The following is a 20,983-nucleotide window of genomic DNA, read 5'->3' on the forward strand; positions in this document are numbered from 1 at the left end:
GTGTGCTGTGTCCCAACTCTTAAGCTGGTGCACAATCCACAAAACTTTTTTGATACAGTTATAAACCCACGAAATGACCGTGTGCTATCATTAAGACTTTTGCCCTGGGTGGCTCAGTTGGTTACGCGTCTGCCTTCAACTCAGGTCCCAATCTCAGGGTCCTGGGATGGAGCCCTGCATAGGCTCCCTGCTCAGTGGGGAGCCTGCTTCTCCCTCTCCCTCTGGCTACCACTCTGCCTGCTTGTGCCTCTCTCTCTCTCTGTCAAATAAATAAATAAATAAATAGATAGATATATAAGTAAAAAAAAGACTGTTATAAGTATGGACAGTGTGTATTTTTCCTCTTGGGGTTTACTTCTTCAGATTTTTAAACATGAAACGTGCAGGTTCTATAAATTTGAATTAGCTGAAGTTAGTTCCGCATTTTCTTAAAAGTGGTTTTTTCATATGTAAAAAATGGATTTCAGAACTCAGCTGGTAATTTCTCCGCTCTCTTCAAAATGGCATTTGGGTTTGGCAGGATAAGAATATTGCTATCGCCTTGTTTCTAAAGAAGATGCTCTGTAGATACACTCACTTAAAGAATTCTCTATTAAAAAAAAATATCTCTCTGTTTCCTTCAGATAGATAATCTTGAAGGGACTCAAGCATACATTTGAAAATGTGACAGCACTTTTTCCCTGGGCAGGTAGTCTACTGGAGAAAAATCACTCTGATCAGACTCTTGGTGTGCCTGAGAACAGGGGTTTGAGAGGGGTAGGGGGACGTGCCTTTACTGAGCAGTCGGGAGCAGCAGTGGGAGCGGCGGACGGGTGGAGGTCAAGTGCACTGCAGTGCCTGCTGTTTAACCGCTTTCTTTTATAGCCGAGAAAATAAAACGCCATGTGACTTTCCTCAGACCACACAGCTGGTTCAGTCAGAAGTGGGTTGGAATCCAGTTTCTTCTAATCCAGTGCTTTTCTCTGTATGATCCAATGCCCCCATCTAGCCTGCTCTTTGGTCAGTAACTTAAAGAAGACATTTCTAAAGCTCTGGTCACTACTCAGTAGTAGACACTATTTTTTTGTTTTGTTTTATTTTTTGATGGACATAAAGAATGATGGAGTGAAACAGAATGGTCGATCATCCCACTATTTATATCTGTGGTGAGGATTTTGGTATTCAATGTTTTTGAAAGAGTAGATGAAACTATAATTTGTTTTTATGCAAATGACTGTTAACTGCTAGAACATGGTCTACCATTGGTTCACTGGATACCTACTCTGTGACCGTGTGTGTCTGGGGACCCATAGGTGAGTTGGGCATAGTCTTTGCTGCCAGGACCTCATGTCAAATAGCAGTGGTCCACCTTTCAGGGTCTGCAAGGTCAAAACTAATTTCATCATGCTGATAGGACAATATTTGCCTTTTCCACTCGTCTTCTTATGAGCGTGTGGTGGAGTTTTCCAGAAGCGGCACGGCCCGTGAAGCCGCACCAGACTGAGCATCAGCAGATCTGAGGATACAGCTCCCTTCATCAAGCCACACACAAAGGAGATTTGCAAACGTAAAGCGATGCCCCTTTTCCGACTCTTTTTCAAGAAGTCCCTTTTCATAAAGCCATGTTCCCTCTGTGTCTTCTACCTGGAATTCCTTCCTCCGTCCTGTCATCGAGATGACGTCTTCTGCTAGGGTCAAGCCCCACCTTTCTGAGCACAGCTGCATTTTTCACTCTCCCCTGAGTTCCTACAGCCCTGCTCACCTACCCAGCACAAGCCAGGCCGTGCTAATGTTTTCTGTGTTGTCTGCATGGCTGGCTTTCCAGGTACACTTGTAGGGATTTGGGTTCATCCCTTAAACTGCGTGCGGCTTACTGTCAGGCACGGCGGGGCTATCAACAAACACTCGTGGGCCTAACTACTGACGGGTCCTTTTCAAAGGATGGAAACCTACAGCAGCAGCATTTTTGGTTCTAACTTCTTTAACATACCTTGAAGCCATCCTTGTTAGTAGGCCTGTGTGTGCCCTTGGAATCTCAAGGCACAGCGGCTCGTTTTTGCACCAGTGGGGAGGGATGCTTTTCTCTGGACTCTACATGCTCTGCCATTCAGCAGCCCCCAGCTGCTGCTCTCCTGGGGTGACAGCCCCGGGTGGCACTTCCCGTGGTGGGGGTTCTGAGTCTGATTCTCTAGATGTGCGTTGCCTGGGCAGTGTGGGGGACAAGCAGTTCCAGTGGGACAGCCATCATGTGGCTGCCGTCGGCGCCTGGCAGAGTTGGGGGTCACATAACGGAAGGACCGATTCGTGCCGAGTCAGTGTGCCAGTGCGCCAGACGTCCTGCTTGAGGGACGAAGAGTCTGATGATTTTCTTTCCGTGACAGCTGGCACTGTCAGACGAGCCGACTTGTCAGACGAGCACCGCAGAGCCTGCTGGACAGCGGACACATGGTGGCCGCTCCTTGGTTGTCTTTCTGTCCCTCTCTTCATCGTAAGCTCTGCTCGTTTCCAGACTCGGTGAAATGTCAGTGTGTCACCTGATGACGGCCTGGGCTCCGTGACGACAGTCCTGGGGCTGTGAAGGAGCTACTGGAGTGAGCAGGGATGGGGGGTCTCTCACCCTGAGCCCACCAGAAGCACAGGGAAAACCAAGACCCTTGGGCGCATCGGAAGGCGTGAGCGACCCCCCCCCCCCTCCGCCACCTCGCCCCCAGGCCACCTGGCTGCCAGGCCACCTGGAAGGCCTAGTCATGGGTGCGAACTCCTCCACTCCTGGGGACTGTGTCACGCTGGCCAGTCTCAACATCTGAGCCCCCAGTGAGGAGCAGCCACAGAGCCCGCTCGTCTGTTCATTCCAAACCTGGGTCACTCGGCACAAAAGGAAACTTTGCAGAGTAGCCCTCCACAAACACAGAATTCTTTTTGCCCTCTTTGGCAGAAGCCAAGTATTTTAATACAAGCTTATGTCCTTCTCTGCTTATGCAAAATAATTAAATTTCTCAGCCTCCGTATCTACAGCTACACCAGAAAATGACAACAAAAGCATTGTTAATGTGAGAGCTCAAAACGGTCTTTTAAATGTGAAGAAATAGGTGACAGAGGGAAAACATTAACGTTCGTAATTTCTAGGAATGTTTTTTAAGATATGTGAATGTGACCGGGTATGTGCATTCCTCCAAATCCCCCTCCGAATGTTGTATAATTTATAGTACAATAATAGCGATTAATGAACGTCTGTATCCCACTGTTCTGGTGCAGAGACCTTCACGTGCAAAGAACGGCAGAAACGTGCCTTCCCACCGCGCTCCCCCTCACAGGGAAAACCATGTTAATACATCACCCCGAATCAGTCAGGACACTGAGGGCCAGGAGGAGCCCTGGCCTGGGGCTCAGGCTCACGGAGCCGGAGCATGGTGACAGCTAGGCCACTGCCACATGGCCACGCTGCTCCCAGAAAGGGGCGTGGCCTGAACGAACAGGCCTGGTGCTGACCACCAGGATTTGAGGACAGCCAGCCTCGAGGGCCACCCGGGCTTTTCAGCGGGCTTCCCCTCCGGCCTCCCCCTGCCTCCTGTGGCCACCGGGCCCGTGTGCGTGTCCAGTCCCCTCGTCCAGCCACTGCTCGGTGCACCCTTCAGGCTCTGTTTCCATCCCCTAAGTGTTCTCTAGACTTCATTAATGTCCAACTTTAATTCGGTTCCTTTCTATCTTCACCGAGCGTAAGGGGGTGCCCTTCTCAACAGACACGATTTTTATCACTGACTTTTAAATCCTCATCTAACAAGACACTGTACTTCCGGAGTATTTAATATTTACTATGGGATTTTTCTTAAAGGTTTTATTTTTATTTATTTGACAGACAGAGGTCACAAGCAGGCAGAGAGGCAGGCAGAGAGAGGAGGAAGCAGCCTCCCTGCTGAGCAGAGAGCCCGATGAGGGGCTCGATCCCAGGACCTTGTGATCATGACCTGAGCCGAAGGCAGAGGCTTTAACCTGCTGAGCCACCCAGGCGCCCCCACTATGGGGTGTTTTAAGAGAAAAGAAACCTTGCTCAAGGTGACACAGTTTTGCGCACTGTTCCTACTGAGTCATCATGAAGAGTGAGTCAGAACCAGGACCTCCATCTTAATGGCAGGGAATCATGGACAAGGGGGAGTCAGAGGCTCTACTTGGGTGGGGAACGTGTTCATGGAGTCTGCTCTGTGTGGACCTGTGTTTCAGGCTCAGGCTGTTGTCCTGCGGGGAGTGTGCAGCTGGACATGGGGGTCGGGCTGCCCCGAACTCGTCCTCCGGGCCAGCCGCCTCTGCCTTCCAGGGGAAGGGCTTCAGAGAGTTTAATCTCCCAGTGGAATTCGTAGCAACAGGCGAACTTTCCTGGGCCGTGTCCTCCAGATCTGTTTTGGGCTCATGTTTGGGCCCATCTTTGATGGTACGCAGTCCCACGGCCTGGGAAATCCTGTGGCAAAGCCCGAGAAATGGGAGCCTTTGCTGGTGGCAGTGGAGGGGGGGTGCTCGGGACCACCTGGGGGCCTCCTCAGATGCTCGGAGAGTGAGGGCAGGAGCTCAGGGGAGGAGACTGGGAAGAGCCGTTCACCGCAGTCACCCTCCACTGCGCCGCTGACTGCGTGAGCTCGGGGTGTGGAGCCTTGGCTCCGTGTATCGATCTGGTGGAACGAATCCGTGTTAGTTCGCCCCTGGAAGATGGGGTCTGGGCCTGTGCACTACGGTTGCTGGGCTGTTGCCATCGCAGCAGGACTCAGTCCCTCTCAGCGTGTGGCGTGACCCTGGCCGGTGGACTTGCGCCAGCCGCCGTCGGCCCCTGCACACCTCCCACATCACCTGAGGACGGTCACCCGCCCCTGGCTGCTGGCGGGCCGCTGCTTTCGCCCATAGGCCATGACCTTGAACCCTGGTAATGACATGCTTTGGAAGAGCCAGATGACACGTTTCCTTTGTTTTCTTGCCGCAGAGATGATGTTTTTGTACTTGTTTTTCACTCGTACATCTCCAGTGAATCAATATAGGTCAGAACTGTTGGCCGGGAAACAGGCCGCTCTCCAGAAGAGAGGCCCCAGAGGGTCGGCGGCGCCTGTGAAGCAAACACCCCCAGCAGATCACAGTCCTTTCTCTCTCTGTGGGTCGATGAGTCAGTCGATCGGTGGGTCGTACAGTCCCGGGGTGGGCTGTGGAGTAGGTTGAGAATGGTATTTCAGAGCTGACCATCGCCATCGAAGACCAAGTGCTGTGGAAGCGGCGCGTGCGTTTCGCCCCGGGAGGAGCGGCCCCGGAGCGTGAAGGTTGCTGGTCTCACGCAGTCCGCCTAACACTGTCCAGACCACCTGCGAGAAAGGGTTTCTGCGGTGAATTCCATTTGCGAAGCATGCCAGGTGGATTGCCTCTTAAAGGTTGTGGTAAACCTTAGGGATTGGCCGGCTCTGAGAAAACGTACAGAAAGAAACCCGTTTCATGTTATGTAATTATATTCTAGTGTTTTCCCCATTTTTGATCATTAATACTTTTATTTATTAATACGACAGATGTTTGAGGGCCTGTCCATTTTCCCAGAGCTAGGGATACAGCTATGACCGAAACAGAGAAGGTCTTTGCTCTCATAAGCTTATATTGTAGAACCTTTATTATTTATTTATTTATTTTTAAAGAGATTTTATTTATTTACTTGAGAAACAGAGAGAAAGAGAGTGTGCACACAAGCAGAGGGGAGGGGAAGAAGGAGAGAAACAGAATTCCTGTCGAGCAGGGAGCCAGATCCCAGGACCCCAAGGTCACAACCTAGGCCTAAGGCAGACGCTTAATTTACTGTGCCACCTTTATTTTTAACAAAAATTTCTGCCAAGTAACAGCAGTTCAATTATACTATATGTTAATTAACTAGAGTTTAAATAAAAATTTGTAATTAAAAAAAATAAGTAGAGGTGCCTGGGTGTCTTAGTCGGTTAAGCATCTGTCTTTGGCTTATGAACTTATCTGTCTTTGGTCATGATCTCAGGGTCCTGGGTCCCTGCTCAGCGGGAGCCTGCTTCTCCTCCTACCATTCTCTCCCACTTATGCTTTCTCTCTAATAAGTAATATCTTTAAAAGATAACAGTAAATAAAAAGATAAAATAAAAAAATAAAGAAAAAAAACCATAAAAGCCACTGACAGTTCATAGGAGATCAGCTCCACACCACATATTTTGGAGACACAGCTTTATGCTATGTCTGTATCCCATTTATGCTGGGATGGGCTCCCGAGCAAAGCATGCATTTTCATTAGAACACTTCCAGCCACAGTCTGAGATGCACAAAATTAGAATATGAGTCTTCTAGGTTGTGAATAATAGGAGAATTCCTGGAAAAGCAGGTAAAATGGGGTAAAGCAGGCAGTCGACGCATTCCCTGTCTCGCACTTTCTCAGCTCCTTCTTTGTGCCACAGGGACACCCGCTTGTGCGGGTCTTATACCTGGACCGTGTACCTAGCCTCGGGGAACCTCCGGGCCATGGTCCCTGTAAGTCCAGTGCAACCCTGACACAGCTTCCTGTTCCTGCAGCTCAGTCGTGGGGGCCTCCACAGACAGCCAAGTGGTGCGTAGCTGCGGTGTGCAGAAATGGTCCCTTCTGCCTCCTTAGTTCTGTGGGGCTGGCTTTGCTTCACTGAACGCCACTGTCTGCTGAGCTCCTGGTAATTAGGGATGGCTCAATTTCCTTTCTGTTCAGAGGATGCCAGCTCTGTATTCATTTCCTGTTACCACTTCACTGGACACAAATCTGTGTCTTCACTGGAGTGCTATGGCCACATCCAAACCAGGTTTTACTTAATTTATTTTTTAAAAAGATTTTTTATTTATTTACATTGGCCAGGAGAGGCAGAGGGAAGGCATCTCAAGCAGACTCCCCGCTGAGCATGGAGCCCACTGAGGGTCCCGATCGCATGACCCCCGAGATCATCACCTGAGCCGAAATCACAAGGTGGATTCTTACCCATCTGAACCATCCAGGTGCCCCCCAAACCAGGTGTTAGAAATAATTTACTATAGACATTCAGTAGAATATGTCGGTTTATTATTTTTTTGTTCTCAAATGAGTTTTAATTCTAGCTCATTCCTTTATCCCAACCTTCTCAGTTTGCACAAAGAGCCAGGTCATGCCTAGGACTTGCTGAGACAGGCTCGGAATAGCAACTCCTTGACCCCCCCGACCCCCCCATCTCAGAAAGGCAGCTGAGTGTTCATTGCTGCAGGCAAATTCTGGATGTCCTTGCTCCTGCAAGCCCTCAAGTTAACCAAATACAAATGTCACTTCCACAGTTTCAATCAAACCTCAGATGCTGTGCCAGAAATTAATATGCCGGAGCTCCAGATGACCAGCATTATGAAAAGCATTTATGCATTCTATCAACTGTGACTATGTGTTTAATATCCAATTAAAGAATAGGGACTTTTGCTGGTGATGGTAAGAGACAAACAAAGTAGTAATTACGCAGAGAGATACGGTGACGCGTGATTACAAAGTACAAAATTAAACGCTGACTGAAATTTTTCATAGCCAGATTTTGGATTTTGGATTCTATAATTATATATTCACAATCTACATGTGCTCATAAACATGTACCTGTAATATATGCAATATTTCCAAGACATATATATATATATATATATATATATTTTTTTTTTCAGGAGCAACTCGGACATTCTAGTGAAAGAGTTGATTTAGTGTGTAATTAGGAATGAAGTTTCCAAATTAGATAGAGACCAGCTTCTGCATCTGGGAAATAGGAATTAGGGATTGTGCCAGATCTTCCCCAGTGTCTTTGATTACCCTTCAAAATCCTGAAAGTTTCAGAATTAGCATGGGTAGACCTATGAACAATGCCTGTTAAAGCAACAGAATGAACAACTGGCTGCCTTTTTCTCTAGGACAGACGTTGTTCACGCAACAACGATCTGTGTCCCTGTGTTCCCCTTCACGGCCATGACTACCACACACTGTGGGGTAACCCTGGGGGAGGTGGAGGTCAGGACAGGTTGCATAGTCTCAGGGATGATTTCTGACCTTGTGATACACCACAGCACGGAGAGAAGAGCTACCATGTCTTACGGTCCACTCCAAGGATCAAACGTTCTTGGCATTTATAGAGATAGGTATACTTTTCCATACTGCAGTATCTCTTAAGGACTCCTTTTAATTTATCTCCCTACCCTGTACCACGCCAGAACACATTCCATAAAGGGGGTCTTTTTGGGATCTTCCTTCAAGGTCCCAACTTAGGCTCTCACCTTCTTCCTCTGGGCTCTTGACGTTTTGGGAAACACACATTCATTGAACACTGTAGAGGTTCCTGGGTTGCCACAGGCTTGCCTGAGGTCATGGCACCCTGTGCAGCACTCAAACGCAAACGTATGCTCTCAGGATCCAGGATTCACAGGGCAGGATAAAGCTCCTAGGTGGTAAAGGTGCTTGAACACCAGCGGGAGGCAGAGTACAGAAGTTCATCTCTTCATTTAAAAAATAGACAAAGTTAGGGGGGCTGGGTGATTCAGTTGATTGCGTACCTGCCTTTGGCTCAGGTCATGATCTTGGGGTCCTAAGATCGGAGCCCCGTGTCAGTCTCCTTGCTCAGCAGGGAGTCTGCTTCTCCCTCTCCCCGCCTGCCATTCCCCCTTCTGTGCACGCTCTCTCTCTGTCAAATAAATAAATAAAATCTTTAAAAATAAAAATAAAAACAGCCAAAGTTAGAGAAGAAGGTATCTATCCTGGAGATTCTATCCTACAGCTGTCAGGGAATTTAAGGAGGTCCTCAAGGAAGAAGTTAGGGGTTTGCTAGTTTTGATGACTTCTCTGTATCTCCAGGTAGAGATCAGTTAGGCTCTTTAATGCTTAACACCAAGGACATTGTGTTTATTTGGGAGCTATTAAGGGTGGGTCCTGAAATAAAATTGATCCCTACTCTACAGTCTAGAAGGCTAAATTGTGACAATCAAACAGTCAGTGAGCGCAAAAACCCCTGGGGCCTATAAGAGAAAAGGAAAAAATATAACAGACACCTTCTTTTATGCCATGCTTTATGCTAGATGCTTTGCAAGCATTTTGCTATTTAATCCTTACAATTACATTATCAGCCCAATTTATATATAAGGAAATGTCAGCTGTTTGAGATGAAGCTACTTTGCCCCAGCGCACACAGTTCATGCAGGGAACTGGGGCCTCCTGGCTACACCAGGCTGATCTTCTGCACCACGGCAGCTGACGCTGTTCCTTACATAGGGAGAGTGTTTTGCAGTTTGCAAGATGATTTTATGTATGTTTTCCTAAATTATTCAGTGGATGGGTTAAAGGTGACAGTCTGATGTGGATGGGCAGGTTCCTGACTCGGGCCTGGGAGCACAGCACATGCTGCTCTGTGAACATGAACTGGGTAATCGAATCAGTTTGATACCCTTTTCCTTCAGTGATCATCTTTCCCTCTAAAACTTAGAATGAGAAGAGGGGAGTGCGCCTATAGTTGGGGGCTCGGGTGTGCAGACATTTCACTGAGCACAATGTGATGCTCGTATTGTCAGCACAGAGCAGGAAGAACAAATGCTACGGTCACGGAGCCTGCTGTGCGCCAGGCTCCCCAGCGGGAGCTGTGACGTCACTCTCACCAAGGCAGCGAGCAGAAGCGCTCGGCAGGAATACGACCGTCCCTTTGACACACTATTTCATTTCCCCTTGAACCTGGTAGTACATCTTACATTCCCGTCGCCCAGACGTCTTTTCTAACATGCCCGTGAGGCTGCGTTCATTGAGGTATTATCGACACACATCATTACATTTGTTTCCAGTATACAGCATCATGAGTCAGTGTTTGTGTGTATTGTGAAAGGATCATCCCAATAATTCTCGTGGCCATCAGTCACCATGCAGGGCCACGAATGCTTTTTAAATGTTCTTATGCTGAGAACTTTCAAGAAACACTCCCACAGCGACTTTCGGATATACAGTCGAGCGTCGTTAACTGTAGTCGCCGTGCTGTACGTTAAGTCCCAGGACTGATTTTGTAAGTGAAAGTGTGTATTTTTCACCGCCTTCGTCCATTTCACGCACCCCCCACTCCCACCCCCGCCTCTGGTAACCACCCATCTGTTTTCCGCTCATGAGTCTTTTGAGGATAGAGATGGAGTCTTTTGCTTCTTTGCATCACCTGCAGTGTGTGGCACAGTGCTTTGCATGTAGAAAGAGCGCAATAAAGAGTTCCTGATTTTATGTGCAAAGAACACTCACAAGTCCAAAGACCGTTCTTCTGTTTAGTCATAATGCCAAAGCTAACTTTTCAAGAGGAACGCTTCCTTTAACTACGGCCCTGAGCATGTGGAGGTTCATTCCCTGAGCCTTGTTCCCAAACCGAGGGCGTGTCGACTGAGTTCCCTGGACCCACGGTCCTCATCAAGAAATCCTGCAATAGCCACTTGCAGATCAAACAAAAACAAAGCCACAACACCCACCTTTGACCATTGATTTTTCACCCAATGGGAAGAGTGTCGGTCTCTGGAAGTTACACAAATTTGCTTTTGCCGCTTCTTTGCGTCCAAAGGTCTCTCACCTCCTCCTTGATGGAAACACCATGATGCTGGTTTAAAATCAGAGTGGGGCTTAGGGTGGATGTATTTCCAGAACTCTAAAAAGGGCAAAATCTCTCCCTGATCATCTCAACCCATGAGTACCTGTCTTTGACATATGGCAAGTTTATTTATGGAGTCCAAATTATGAGAGTTAATACTGTTTTGTCAAAACCTTGTGTGGCATCCCTCTGATTAGGACTGTGCACGGTGGTTTATTTTCAGCAATGGTACATGGCAAGATGGGCCATCATTATTCAACATCTCATTTGAGCCCTGGCAGATCACTTGGAGCTATAATGCGTAGGCGAGCACTTAGCATAGTTAATGTGCTTTACCAACAGTTGATATTCTCCATCACTACAAAATAAATGGAAGTGCATTTTGTGGATTTTGAACACAAAAGCATTTCTAACTTTTTCTTTCCCTTTTCCTTTGGCATTTATTTGATCTCTTGGTGTCATTTTCATTCGGTGGCAGAAAGATTTTCTATTTTCCTTTAGCATTGGAAGTTTTACTTAAGTGTGTCTTTCAAAAGGGGGAAGGTAAAGGGAAGGCATTTTATGCCCCTAATGTGGTTTTCCTCCTGTTAGGGGCTGGTTTCCAGCAGGAGGCGCTGGCCCCCCCACCCCACCGCCCCGAGGGTGTGGAGCTCATCGTGTGTGTGTGTGTGTGTGTGTGTGTGTGTGTGTGTGACCTCAGGCCAGTCACTCGGACACGGGGTTTCCCGTTTTGTAAGATTGGCAATGATTATTCTAATATTATCCAGTAGACGAATATGCATGTGACATGACCTACTAGAGATGGCCCGTCGTTGCAAACCCAGAGGTCTCTCCGTCTGCCTTCCTCTCTCCTTTCTGTGCAGACTGAGATTGAGTTTCAGCTTGTTTCTTTTCGTCTTCGGGAAACCCCCTGCTGGCCTCCTGAGACCATCCTGATATGTTTGTGGTTTTAATCTGCGGCGGTTCCTGCCTCTAAACCTGCACTCTGGGGACCTACCAAGCCACTCTGCTCTGTTCCTCCTCCTCTCTCCCGTTCCTCTCCCATTGCATCGTCCCCGCTGTGGACTCGTGTCTGCCTCTTCCACATCCCAGCGTCCTCTCCTCGCACCCACCCATTCCTGCCTGCTCTCAGCCTCTGTTTTGTAAGTACCAAAATATCTAAAATTCTAAAATGAATCCCTTCTCCTCCGTGGATGCACTTCATGGGCTCGTTGCTGATGGCGTGCTGGGGCGCCGGGCCCCAGCGGCAGGCTCCGGGACTTGCATGGCTTCCCTAGCCAGGACCGGACTTCCATCCAGCGCCCAGAGTCACATCGGGTGCTCCGACCCGGGTACCCACCTGCCTCCTACACATCCCTGGGGATCACTCACCGGCAGGCCCAAGCTGAGCTGTCCTTCTCTGGTCCAAAACCTGATCCCAAACACTGACACCGGAAGGGCCGCCTGTCTTTCCGCACCCCCTAGATGTATATTCAGTCACTCCTAGAGGGTTTGTTCCTAGGTCTGTTGATGGCCCACGAGACCCCTGCAGGGACACAGTTCAGACCCTCCCCATCCCTTGATGAGATAATGTCCCTGTGCTACTGGGTCCTGGACACACAGCTCTGATCCCCTCCATCCCTTGCTTGAGGCCCTGAAACAGCTTCCAGGCGCGGAGCTCTGTACAGAGCCAGAGTCCACCAGCTTGCAGGGCTGCAGGGTAGAAAGTGCGTATGCTTGATGTCTGTCCCTTTTTTCTTGGGATAGGGACCAGAGCCTTTTGTCGTATCATCACAGGGCTCTGAAATCCCCTGAAATGGAGCCACTGGCCTGTAGGACTGACCTCCAGCTTCTTCCCGGAGACCGGAAGGTTCTCCTTCGCATGGTCCTGTCATGTCTCCCGTCTCACCTTCTGCAACTCCCCACTTCATGCTCCCCCCCCCGCCCAGCACGTTCTTCCTCGTTATTTGCCTTCTATCTGCTATTCCCTGTATTGAGAGAAATCCTTGTCCTTGGCCAGATTTCCTCGGCTTTTTAAGGATTAACTCCAGGAAGACCTTCTCTAGCCTCCAGATCTGTAACCCTCTCCCTTCCCCTCCTCCGCGGGCTCTCGGTGCCCTGTCCCGCTGCTCACTCGTCTGGTCAAGCAGCCCCTGTGTGCTGTGTGTGCGCAGGATGGGAAGCCCCTTGAGATGGAAGAGATGTCTGCATTCTCGGTGCCTGGCACGTAGTAACAGCGCCTGTTCTCCGAGTGACAGGTAGGATAGCCCGAGGCTGTGCCTTCCTCATACAGAAATATACTTTTGGGAAAGGGGAGAGGTTTGCCCCTTACTGTTCACCTCAGAAGTTTCAGTCAGAGTGTGAGCTCCAGGATCACAGGAGGGCAGTGGTTGTCCACAGACCCTTTTGACTGACTTTGTCTCTTATGAAATTTGGTTAAGTGTTCCTTGCAGGGAGACTACCTTGTTGTTACCTAGCAGGGACTGAGCTCGCGGAAACCTTATAGACCATGGAATGTTGCTTAATTCATGTAGTTAGGTAAACATGGCCACCACCCCCCTCCCCCCCCCCCGCCACACACACACACACACACACACACACACACGTTTTGGAGGAAGGAAAGGTGGAAGTTCTGGGACAGACCCAGGGGGCATCATCATCAGTGTTAATTACTGAGTATTCTCTACACTTCTGGGCTTCCTAAAGTCAGAGCTGGTTACTGGAGGGAGGGCTTTGTCCTGTGGGTGGTTTACCCCAGAGAGGAGGAAGCCCTCTGGTGGCCAGGACATGTGGTTGCGTCCCTGCCTCTTGGCCACTAGGTGCTACTTCCCTTTCTTGTTGAGGACACCTGTGGACTTGCTGTAATTGCCATGCAGGATAAGCGTGCCTGTGTGTGTGTGTGTGTGTTGTGTGTGGTGTGTGTAGCATGCTGAACAGCACACTTCTATGTTGCCTAGCCCTTTGTGGCCTGCAGGGCATTCATAGTTATGAATATATAGTAACATAACATCATGTCATATAATAGCAGCAATGTTACACACTGGTTCTCCTAACAGTGCTTGGCTGCGGGCTGGGAGCAGTACCATCCCTTTATACAAAAAGGAATGGAGACTAAGTGAGATTATGACTTGCCCAAGGCCACAGAGCTTCTCAGGGGTCCACTTGGGACTTGGATGGCTTGTCTTCTGCCTCTAAATCCAGCGTTGCCTGTCACCAAAGACTTGTCAGGCGCACCCAGTGAGTTTCCCAAGAATTACCTACCATTCCGTGTCACGTAACCAGTGAACGTCTGGGCCTCCGGTGTCTTCCTCTCGTAGGCAAATGATGGTATTCCAAAATGGTTACAGCAGGTGTTAAATGTCTAGCTCTCGAGTAATTGTGTTGAACCAGAGGGCTCTGTTAAAATGAAGTTAGACCAGTTAGACCAGTTAGACCGGGGCGGGGGGGGGGGGGGGAGCATGGAACAGGTCGTTTTCCTGTGGGGCCACAGGATGACAGTTTGACACCTGTAGGGAGCAGCAGGGATGGAATTCTGACATGGGATCCCTCCCCTCCCCCTGTGCGTTGTGTCCTCTTCCCTCTTCTGTCACCATAACTGCTGTCATCTGCCAGTTGTTGAGTGGGCTAGGGGTATCACCAGGTGACCCGCAAAAGGTGGACTGTCCTTTATCCGGCAGACAGTGACTAAGGGAGTAGAAGCCGTGATCCCTGGGTTGATGGTCCCGCCTCCCCGAACATGAAAGGCAGCTTAGAGACTCAGGAGTGGATGCTGATGTCAAGTAGCATCAAGACTGACTTTTTCCCTGTGCTAACGTGTTTCGATTCTGTCAGTAACTAGCATGAGCCTTCAGACGATTGACTGGGAACGATGGAGCATGATGACTGCACATAAAGAATCAATGAAAGAGAATTCGCCGATATCTGCCATGTCCGTAACATGGTGACTGATTTAGATGTACTCCCAACTCCATTTCCAACACGATTGTAGTCCAATGATGACATGATCTTCCTGTGTCCTTTTCCGGGTAATTAATAAATCCCTGAGAGCTTCCTTAAAATGTGTGATTGCCCTCTGTCTGCTTGTGGTACAACCACAGTGTAGCCATTTTCCTGCATTTGTCTTCAGTGTTATTAGCAGCTACGACATGTCCTTTAAACAGGGCTGCATTATTCTAATGCTTGGGTGGGTAGTTTTTCTGCATTACCATCCTTGATGGGGGACCACAGAGAGTTTCATTTATTTAAGGCCATTTGCATAGCTGACACAAAGCAAGGGGGCCCTGAAAGATCAGGTCTGACAGACGCAGCGACTCTAAAAAGGTAATAAGAAGAACATTCTTTCAAGGCTGTCTGTAATCACCACTGCACCTGAAAAACCAGACTCCATTTCCCGAACAGCATTAAATTCTGACAGATTGTAAAAGTCACACCCATTTATTCTTGCTTCACATCAAGATTTAGTGGACAGGTTTACCTCAACCATCTTGTTGAGCTGATAAAGTAAGAGAGGGGGAGAAAGTAAAATATGTTCACTAATTTTATAGCTCTGAAGTTAATGGCTTAAAAAATGTGTGCACTCACTTTTTTTTTTCATGGTTCATGGGAAAAACAGTGCCTCAAGTTATACTAATGTTGTCATGGTGATTCTATGAAGGCTCTTTTCATCTCGTGGCTGGAGATCTACCCACAGGCACAGCCGAGACAGCCTGAGACCACTGTTCCAGGAGCTCCTGGCCTCAAGAGATACAACCCGGTGGTGTTTGCGCACTGACAGAATTGTCAGCCACTGCCCCACAGGCTTTCTCACTGGAGAATCCAACTCCAGAGTGCACGGACCAGGGCTTCTGCAAAAGGGCGTAGGGACAGAACTGAATACAAGGGGGTGGGCAGATGTGGAGAGAGAAGAACGAGAAACAAGTTGAATCCAAACAGAATTTCCAAAGAAGCCAATGTGGGACTCAACAAGTCTACTAACGGTTTTATTTTCTTGAATAATTCTGTTCTCGACCCACTTTACAACAAGTGGTTTTGTGTGAAGGACTCGTGACGATGCATTTCCCTAGTCACTGGTTCTTTTCCTGTGGCCTCCTCTGGTGCCCTCGTCTGTTAGGAAAGGCTTGTGGCTGCGGTGTGCCAGGAGAGCCGCGGACAGCACTCCCGTCTGACGGGGACGTGCCTTCGCAGGCCCCCGCTTCTTCCGGGGCTGTGTGGGGAGCTAAGGGTGTCTACTGGCTTTCAAAAATGTTCCTTATGGAACTGCTTCTACCATCACCACTCTCAGGAGAAGTCCAAGAGCTTTTCTTTCTCTCTCTCTTTTTTTCTTCCAACAACTGTGACCTTTCACTTAATATTGAAGTGGAAGTGACATTATTAATATTTTGGAATTAAAAGAAATTTTAGTGGTCGTAAGTACAAATCCTAAAACGAAAATGATGAGCTACTTCCTCCAAAATAAAGCGAGAATAATAGTTACTTTCCACAAGCACAACCAAGGGGAGTGTAAAACGCTCACCCCTTCACTTCTCCATGTACCCGTCCAGCACAGAGCTCGCAGCGGCCGGTCACAGCGGATGGCGGACGTCGGGGACTACGCAGCAGCTCATGGAGCCTAAATGGCTCCTGAATCGGACAGTCTTGCAGTCTGAATCCAAATGGTTAAATAGAGGTGACCCTTGGCCACAGGGCCCAGCTGATGAGGGGAAGGGGGCTTTCATTTCATAGATTCATATAACAAGTTGCTTATGAAAAGGTGGAAAAGAGTCGTGGTCTGTCAGTGTTTTTGACGAAAGACCTGCGGCAGTTGGGAGAACCAAGTGAAGCCGAATTTAATGTTCCCATTAAAGTGTTTGAAATTTTTATTCATGTGAGAAAAATGCCTTTGCTAAAAGATAGTTCGAGGCAATAAACAACAATATGGAGAAAACTCTGAATTTAAAGCGGGTTTTAAAGAGACCACTTTCCACAGGCAAGTTTGCCAGCATCTTGGAAGAACCCCCGAGAGCTCAATTTAAAATTTACAAAAGTACATTGGGTTTCAAGTTCCCGAATTCAGCCGGTGGGGAAAGCCGATCTTGAGGGAGGAAACGTGAGCACGACATAATAGCCATTCTGCAGTGTGACTAAGATCTCTCTGGTGGCAGACGCACTCGTTGTTGACTAAAGACCCTCGGCGCAATGCAGCAGTGTGGGAGCGCGTGCGGGGCGGCCTGGCGTGCGGAGTGGTGGGGAGAGACCACGAGGAACCCAGCGGACAGCGCACGCCAGACACGGCGGTGCCGCAAGACGGGGCTCCGAGACAGGACCCTGGGCTGTGGACGTCAGGGACTGCGAAAAGCCCAAGAGCAGGACTACAACGTTGGAATCAAGGCATGAGAAAAGGAAACAGAAGGAAAAAAAAATTGTCCTGAAAGAAGAGAGAAAGCTGTCAGCTGCAGGAGCCTTTCCAGCATCACGGGCCCAGGAGGAGCTACAGCCGGACCGCTGCGTTAGGGGCCCTGTCAATGGCATCAATGTGACACAGACTTTTGGCAATCGAAATTTACAAAAATAGGACATTTATGCTATGTTTTAGCTTACTTCGAAAGAACTTGTTGGAGAAAGGGTCAGCCCTGCCAGACAAACTCTATGGTGATTCCACTTAGTTGGAGAGATAAAACCAACCAACCAAACAACAACAACAACAACAAAAAAAAAAAACACAAAAAAATCCCCCAAATACTATTCATTGCCTTCAAATGTGAGCAGTGACCCTGAGAGCTATGGTGCCCTGATTACAGAGGTGAATGGAATGAAACAGTTGTCTTCAAAAGTGACTGAAAACTTGGGAGTTTTGGAACAAAAATGTCAGTTTAAATCACAACAAGGGAGGTTGTGGTTAGCAACTGTCAGTAGCATTTTATTTAGAGGACAAGATAGCAACTAATAGAGGAAATAGTAGGAAAAAAAAGCAGCTCATGAAGTTATCTGAATGTGATTGATAACTAACAAATATTTCAGTGATGGAGAATAAACGGCATTGTCTGTAATAAAAAGGGAATCGGATAATAAATTGGATGGTTAGGAAGACCGTCTTTGAGTAAATTATCCCAAATTCTGACCTACAGAGCCCAAGTAGATGATTCTCTCTACTTCTGATGAGTTTACGAGAAACCGTGTGACTGTCTTCAGTTGTAGGTTGCGATAGTGTAGAGTGAAGAGTGGAAATGAACATGTCAGAGACACAGGGGACATTAATACTGATATTTTTATTTATTTACTTATTTATTTATTAAATATTTTATTTATTTATTTGACAGATGGAGATCACAAGTAGGCAGAGAGGCAGGCAGAGAGAGAAGAGGAAGCAGGCTCCCCGCTGAGCAGAGAGCCTGATGCAGGGCTCCATCCCAGGACCCTGAGATCATGACCTGAGCTGAAGGCAGAGGCTTTAACCCACTGAGCCACCCAAACGCCCCAATAATGATATTTTTAAAGGATGAGAAGTAAAATATTAAAAACTGCTACCTCCAATACGGTTGGAATTAATTTCTGAGAGGCCACTCACGAAGGCCGAATTGCTGGTGTGCAGGCCCCTTCTAGGTCCACATCTTGCCAGCTGCTGAGAGGCCTTCAGGATGCCGCACAGCAAACGCAGGCACCTGCCAGCCTCAACCATTCTCTCCTCTTATTCTCCTTGGCTGATTGAAGCCTCTGGAAATCTTTTGTTTCAACTTCACGTCTCTATTCCTCTCCAGGTAGCTACACTCATAGTCGTTGTGACCTCCGTGCCAGGATCTGACCGCGTCTTCAATCGCGCATTGGCACGTACGTGTGGAGGGCCTGAAACTCTAGAAAGTCTAGAGAAAGCGGTCAGCAGTCCTGACCAGGGAACTGGAGTATTTGGTGGACACTTCTCATCAGGAGAAGGAAAATGTGAAGAAGGTGAACCTTGAGGAACAGGATGAGGAATTCCGGCCAGCCTCTGTCCCTCTCCCTCTCGGGCGTGACATCTCAGAGGGAACCGTGTAACAAACTACTAATGTGGTGTATGTAAGATCACTGATGAAACACAAGTCTTGTCTTGGAATTCTACAGATTCTACAAACTAATTCTACAGACATCAATTTCCTCTCACGTATTCACGAGAATGTGCGTACACACACACACACACACACACACACACACACACACAGACGCTTGGGAAGAATCAAGAATTGGATTCAGTTACCATTTCAATGACATGCCCTTGAGAAAGTCATTTTTTTCCATGGATCTTCCATACACCATCTGGGATGCCCACACACTTCCTCGAGTGTGGAGATGCTCTATGTGGCATCAGCACTTTTTTAGGGTGAGTAATTTTGTAGGTCTGCTGTTTACATCAATGGTTTTGCTGTCCTTGGCTCACAGAACTTTGGGTACAGAATGTCTTATCAAGTTAGTGTTCTTAAAAGGCCTGACATCACATCAGTCCCTTCTGGAAGGAGAGTCTTCAAGATGGGGAGTTCAGTTGAAATTATTTTAGCTGGCTGGGTTTTTTTGTATTTTGGTAAGCTTCCATTAACACATTTTGGATTCCCACGAACCCATATATTCATGTCCTCACAGTTCTGTATTTTAGTGAGGTCTCCACGGACTTATTATCCTGTCCATTGAATTATTTTTATTGCCAGTCACTTCTTATATGGTTTCCAGACATGTCACACTCCTGCTGGCTGGCCCTGGATGTGCTCCACTTTGTGGGTGTCTCTTGCCTCTGTCCTGTGCTGTGGCTTCTAGAAGCAGGTGGTGCCCAGGGTGGGGCCGGCCATCCCAGGCCAGACTGGATTGCCTTCTTCTCATGATCATTCCATTCCAACCATTGAGGTCTGAGGTGGGTTTTTTGGTACTGTTGACTCATCTTGAGCACGAAGTTGACTAGAACTCCAGGATCTTTTTGTAGATGTGGCTTCTTACTCACATCTTCCCCATCCAGATGAATTTTGATTCCAGGAACTAGACTTTACACTTATCTGTAGACTTGTTGTATGGTTCCTGCCTGTGGCTTATAAAAACAGCATAATATAAAATATAAGGCACAGTAATAAATATAACTCAGCTTATAATTTGTTATATTAAGTTGTACTTAATCTATAACATATTATATTTGAACATTGTGTAGTAAATATAAATATAAAATTATAGAAATAGATTCAAAACAAAAGTAATACAGTAATATGCACTCTAACACCCGTGCCTATGTGTGCACATATATGATATGCATGTGTACATGCCCATATACTTGGCAGCAGGCAGAATTTGGTGGGAAGGGGATGGGGGCATTTTGCTCTGGGTAAAGAAGCTTCTGTGAGGCTGATTTGAGGCAGGAACCTTGCTGGGCCATGTGGCTCAGCTTATAGCCCAGCTCTGTGGTCCTGAGTAACCGGTGAGCACAGGTCATCTGGAGAGGGAGGTGGAGAGTGGAAGGCACAGTGAGGAAGGGGGCTCTTGGGAAGGGTGAATGTGGGATGCTAGAGCCCAAAGCAAAGGCGAACGGTTTGCAGAAGCCCCAGCCTCTGTTTCAGACTCAACCACAGACTCATCCTGGGGCATCCCACAGGTCCCCTAACCCCTGGTTCCCATGTCCCTTACTGGTACGTGCAGTGGGGACACGGGAGCACAGCTTCAAGGGTGAGAGATGTACTGTTCAACTTGCCAAGCACTCAGTGGGAGCCCATGGGCAGGCTGAGGGCTGAGAGCGGCTGCTCGGCAGTTGCGGGGCATGGGCATGAGTCCCGCTTACCAGCTGCAGGACTTTGGGAAGCACTTGACCTCCCTGCAGTGTGTTTGCTCATCTATACGACAGAGTGACCAGAGCGTTTCCACTGCTGTGTTCTAAAACAAGACCATAGCTGCAGAGCCCCTTGCCGAATGTCATGTGCAGCGTCAGTGTCAGTGCCGGGAAAACGTTAGCCGTCGCCAGTACGTGGTGGTGATCCCTGGGCTTTCCTATCTCCAGTGTCGCTTCTGACCTTTCCCAAGGTTACGGCATGTTTTTATTTTCTATTTATTTCTTTTAGAGGGAGAGAGGGTGTGAGCGTAGGGGAGGGGTGGTGCAGAGAGAGCAGGAGAGAGAGAATCTTAAGCGGGCTCCAGGCCCAGCACGAGCCTGACTCAGGACTCGATCCTACGACCCTGAGATCATGATCCGAGTCAACATCATGAGGCAGATGCTAAACCGACTGAGCCACCCAGATGTCCCAGCTGAAAACAGGATGTTTTTAACATGTAGGAACTTCTTAAACTGTTTCAGATTTTGGGGGGGGGGGGTGCTTGAATAAAAAACATGGCCATGGTAGATTTTAAGTTGCAGCAACAGGTCAGTCTAAAAAGGCAACTAAGACAGCAAAGACCCTATCATTCCGCTGGCCACATCCCTAGAAATCATTTTGTAGAAGCTCCTGCAAATCAAT

The 20,983-nt window shown here is 48.1% G+C and overlaps 1 protein-coding gene across 1 annotated transcript in view; it reads left to right on the forward strand.

The window, feature by feature from the left end:
* FBXO15 (F-box protein 15) overlaps window positions 1-2,467 on the forward strand; it is a gene marked incomplete at its 5' end in the record, with an annotated part of 190,317 nt that extends 187,850 nt beyond the window's left edge. Inside the window, one exon of the mRNA XM_082698871.1 lies at window positions 2,361-2,467. The remainder of the gene's footprint in view (window positions 1-2,360) is intronic.
* Window positions 2,468-20,983: the final 18,516 nt, after the last annotated feature.

Source organism: Mustela nivalis, assembly GCF_964662115.1.
Source record: "Mustela nivalis genome assembly, chromosome: 14".
NCBI lineage: Eukaryota > Metazoa > Chordata > Mammalia > Carnivora > Mustelidae > Mustela > Mustela nivalis.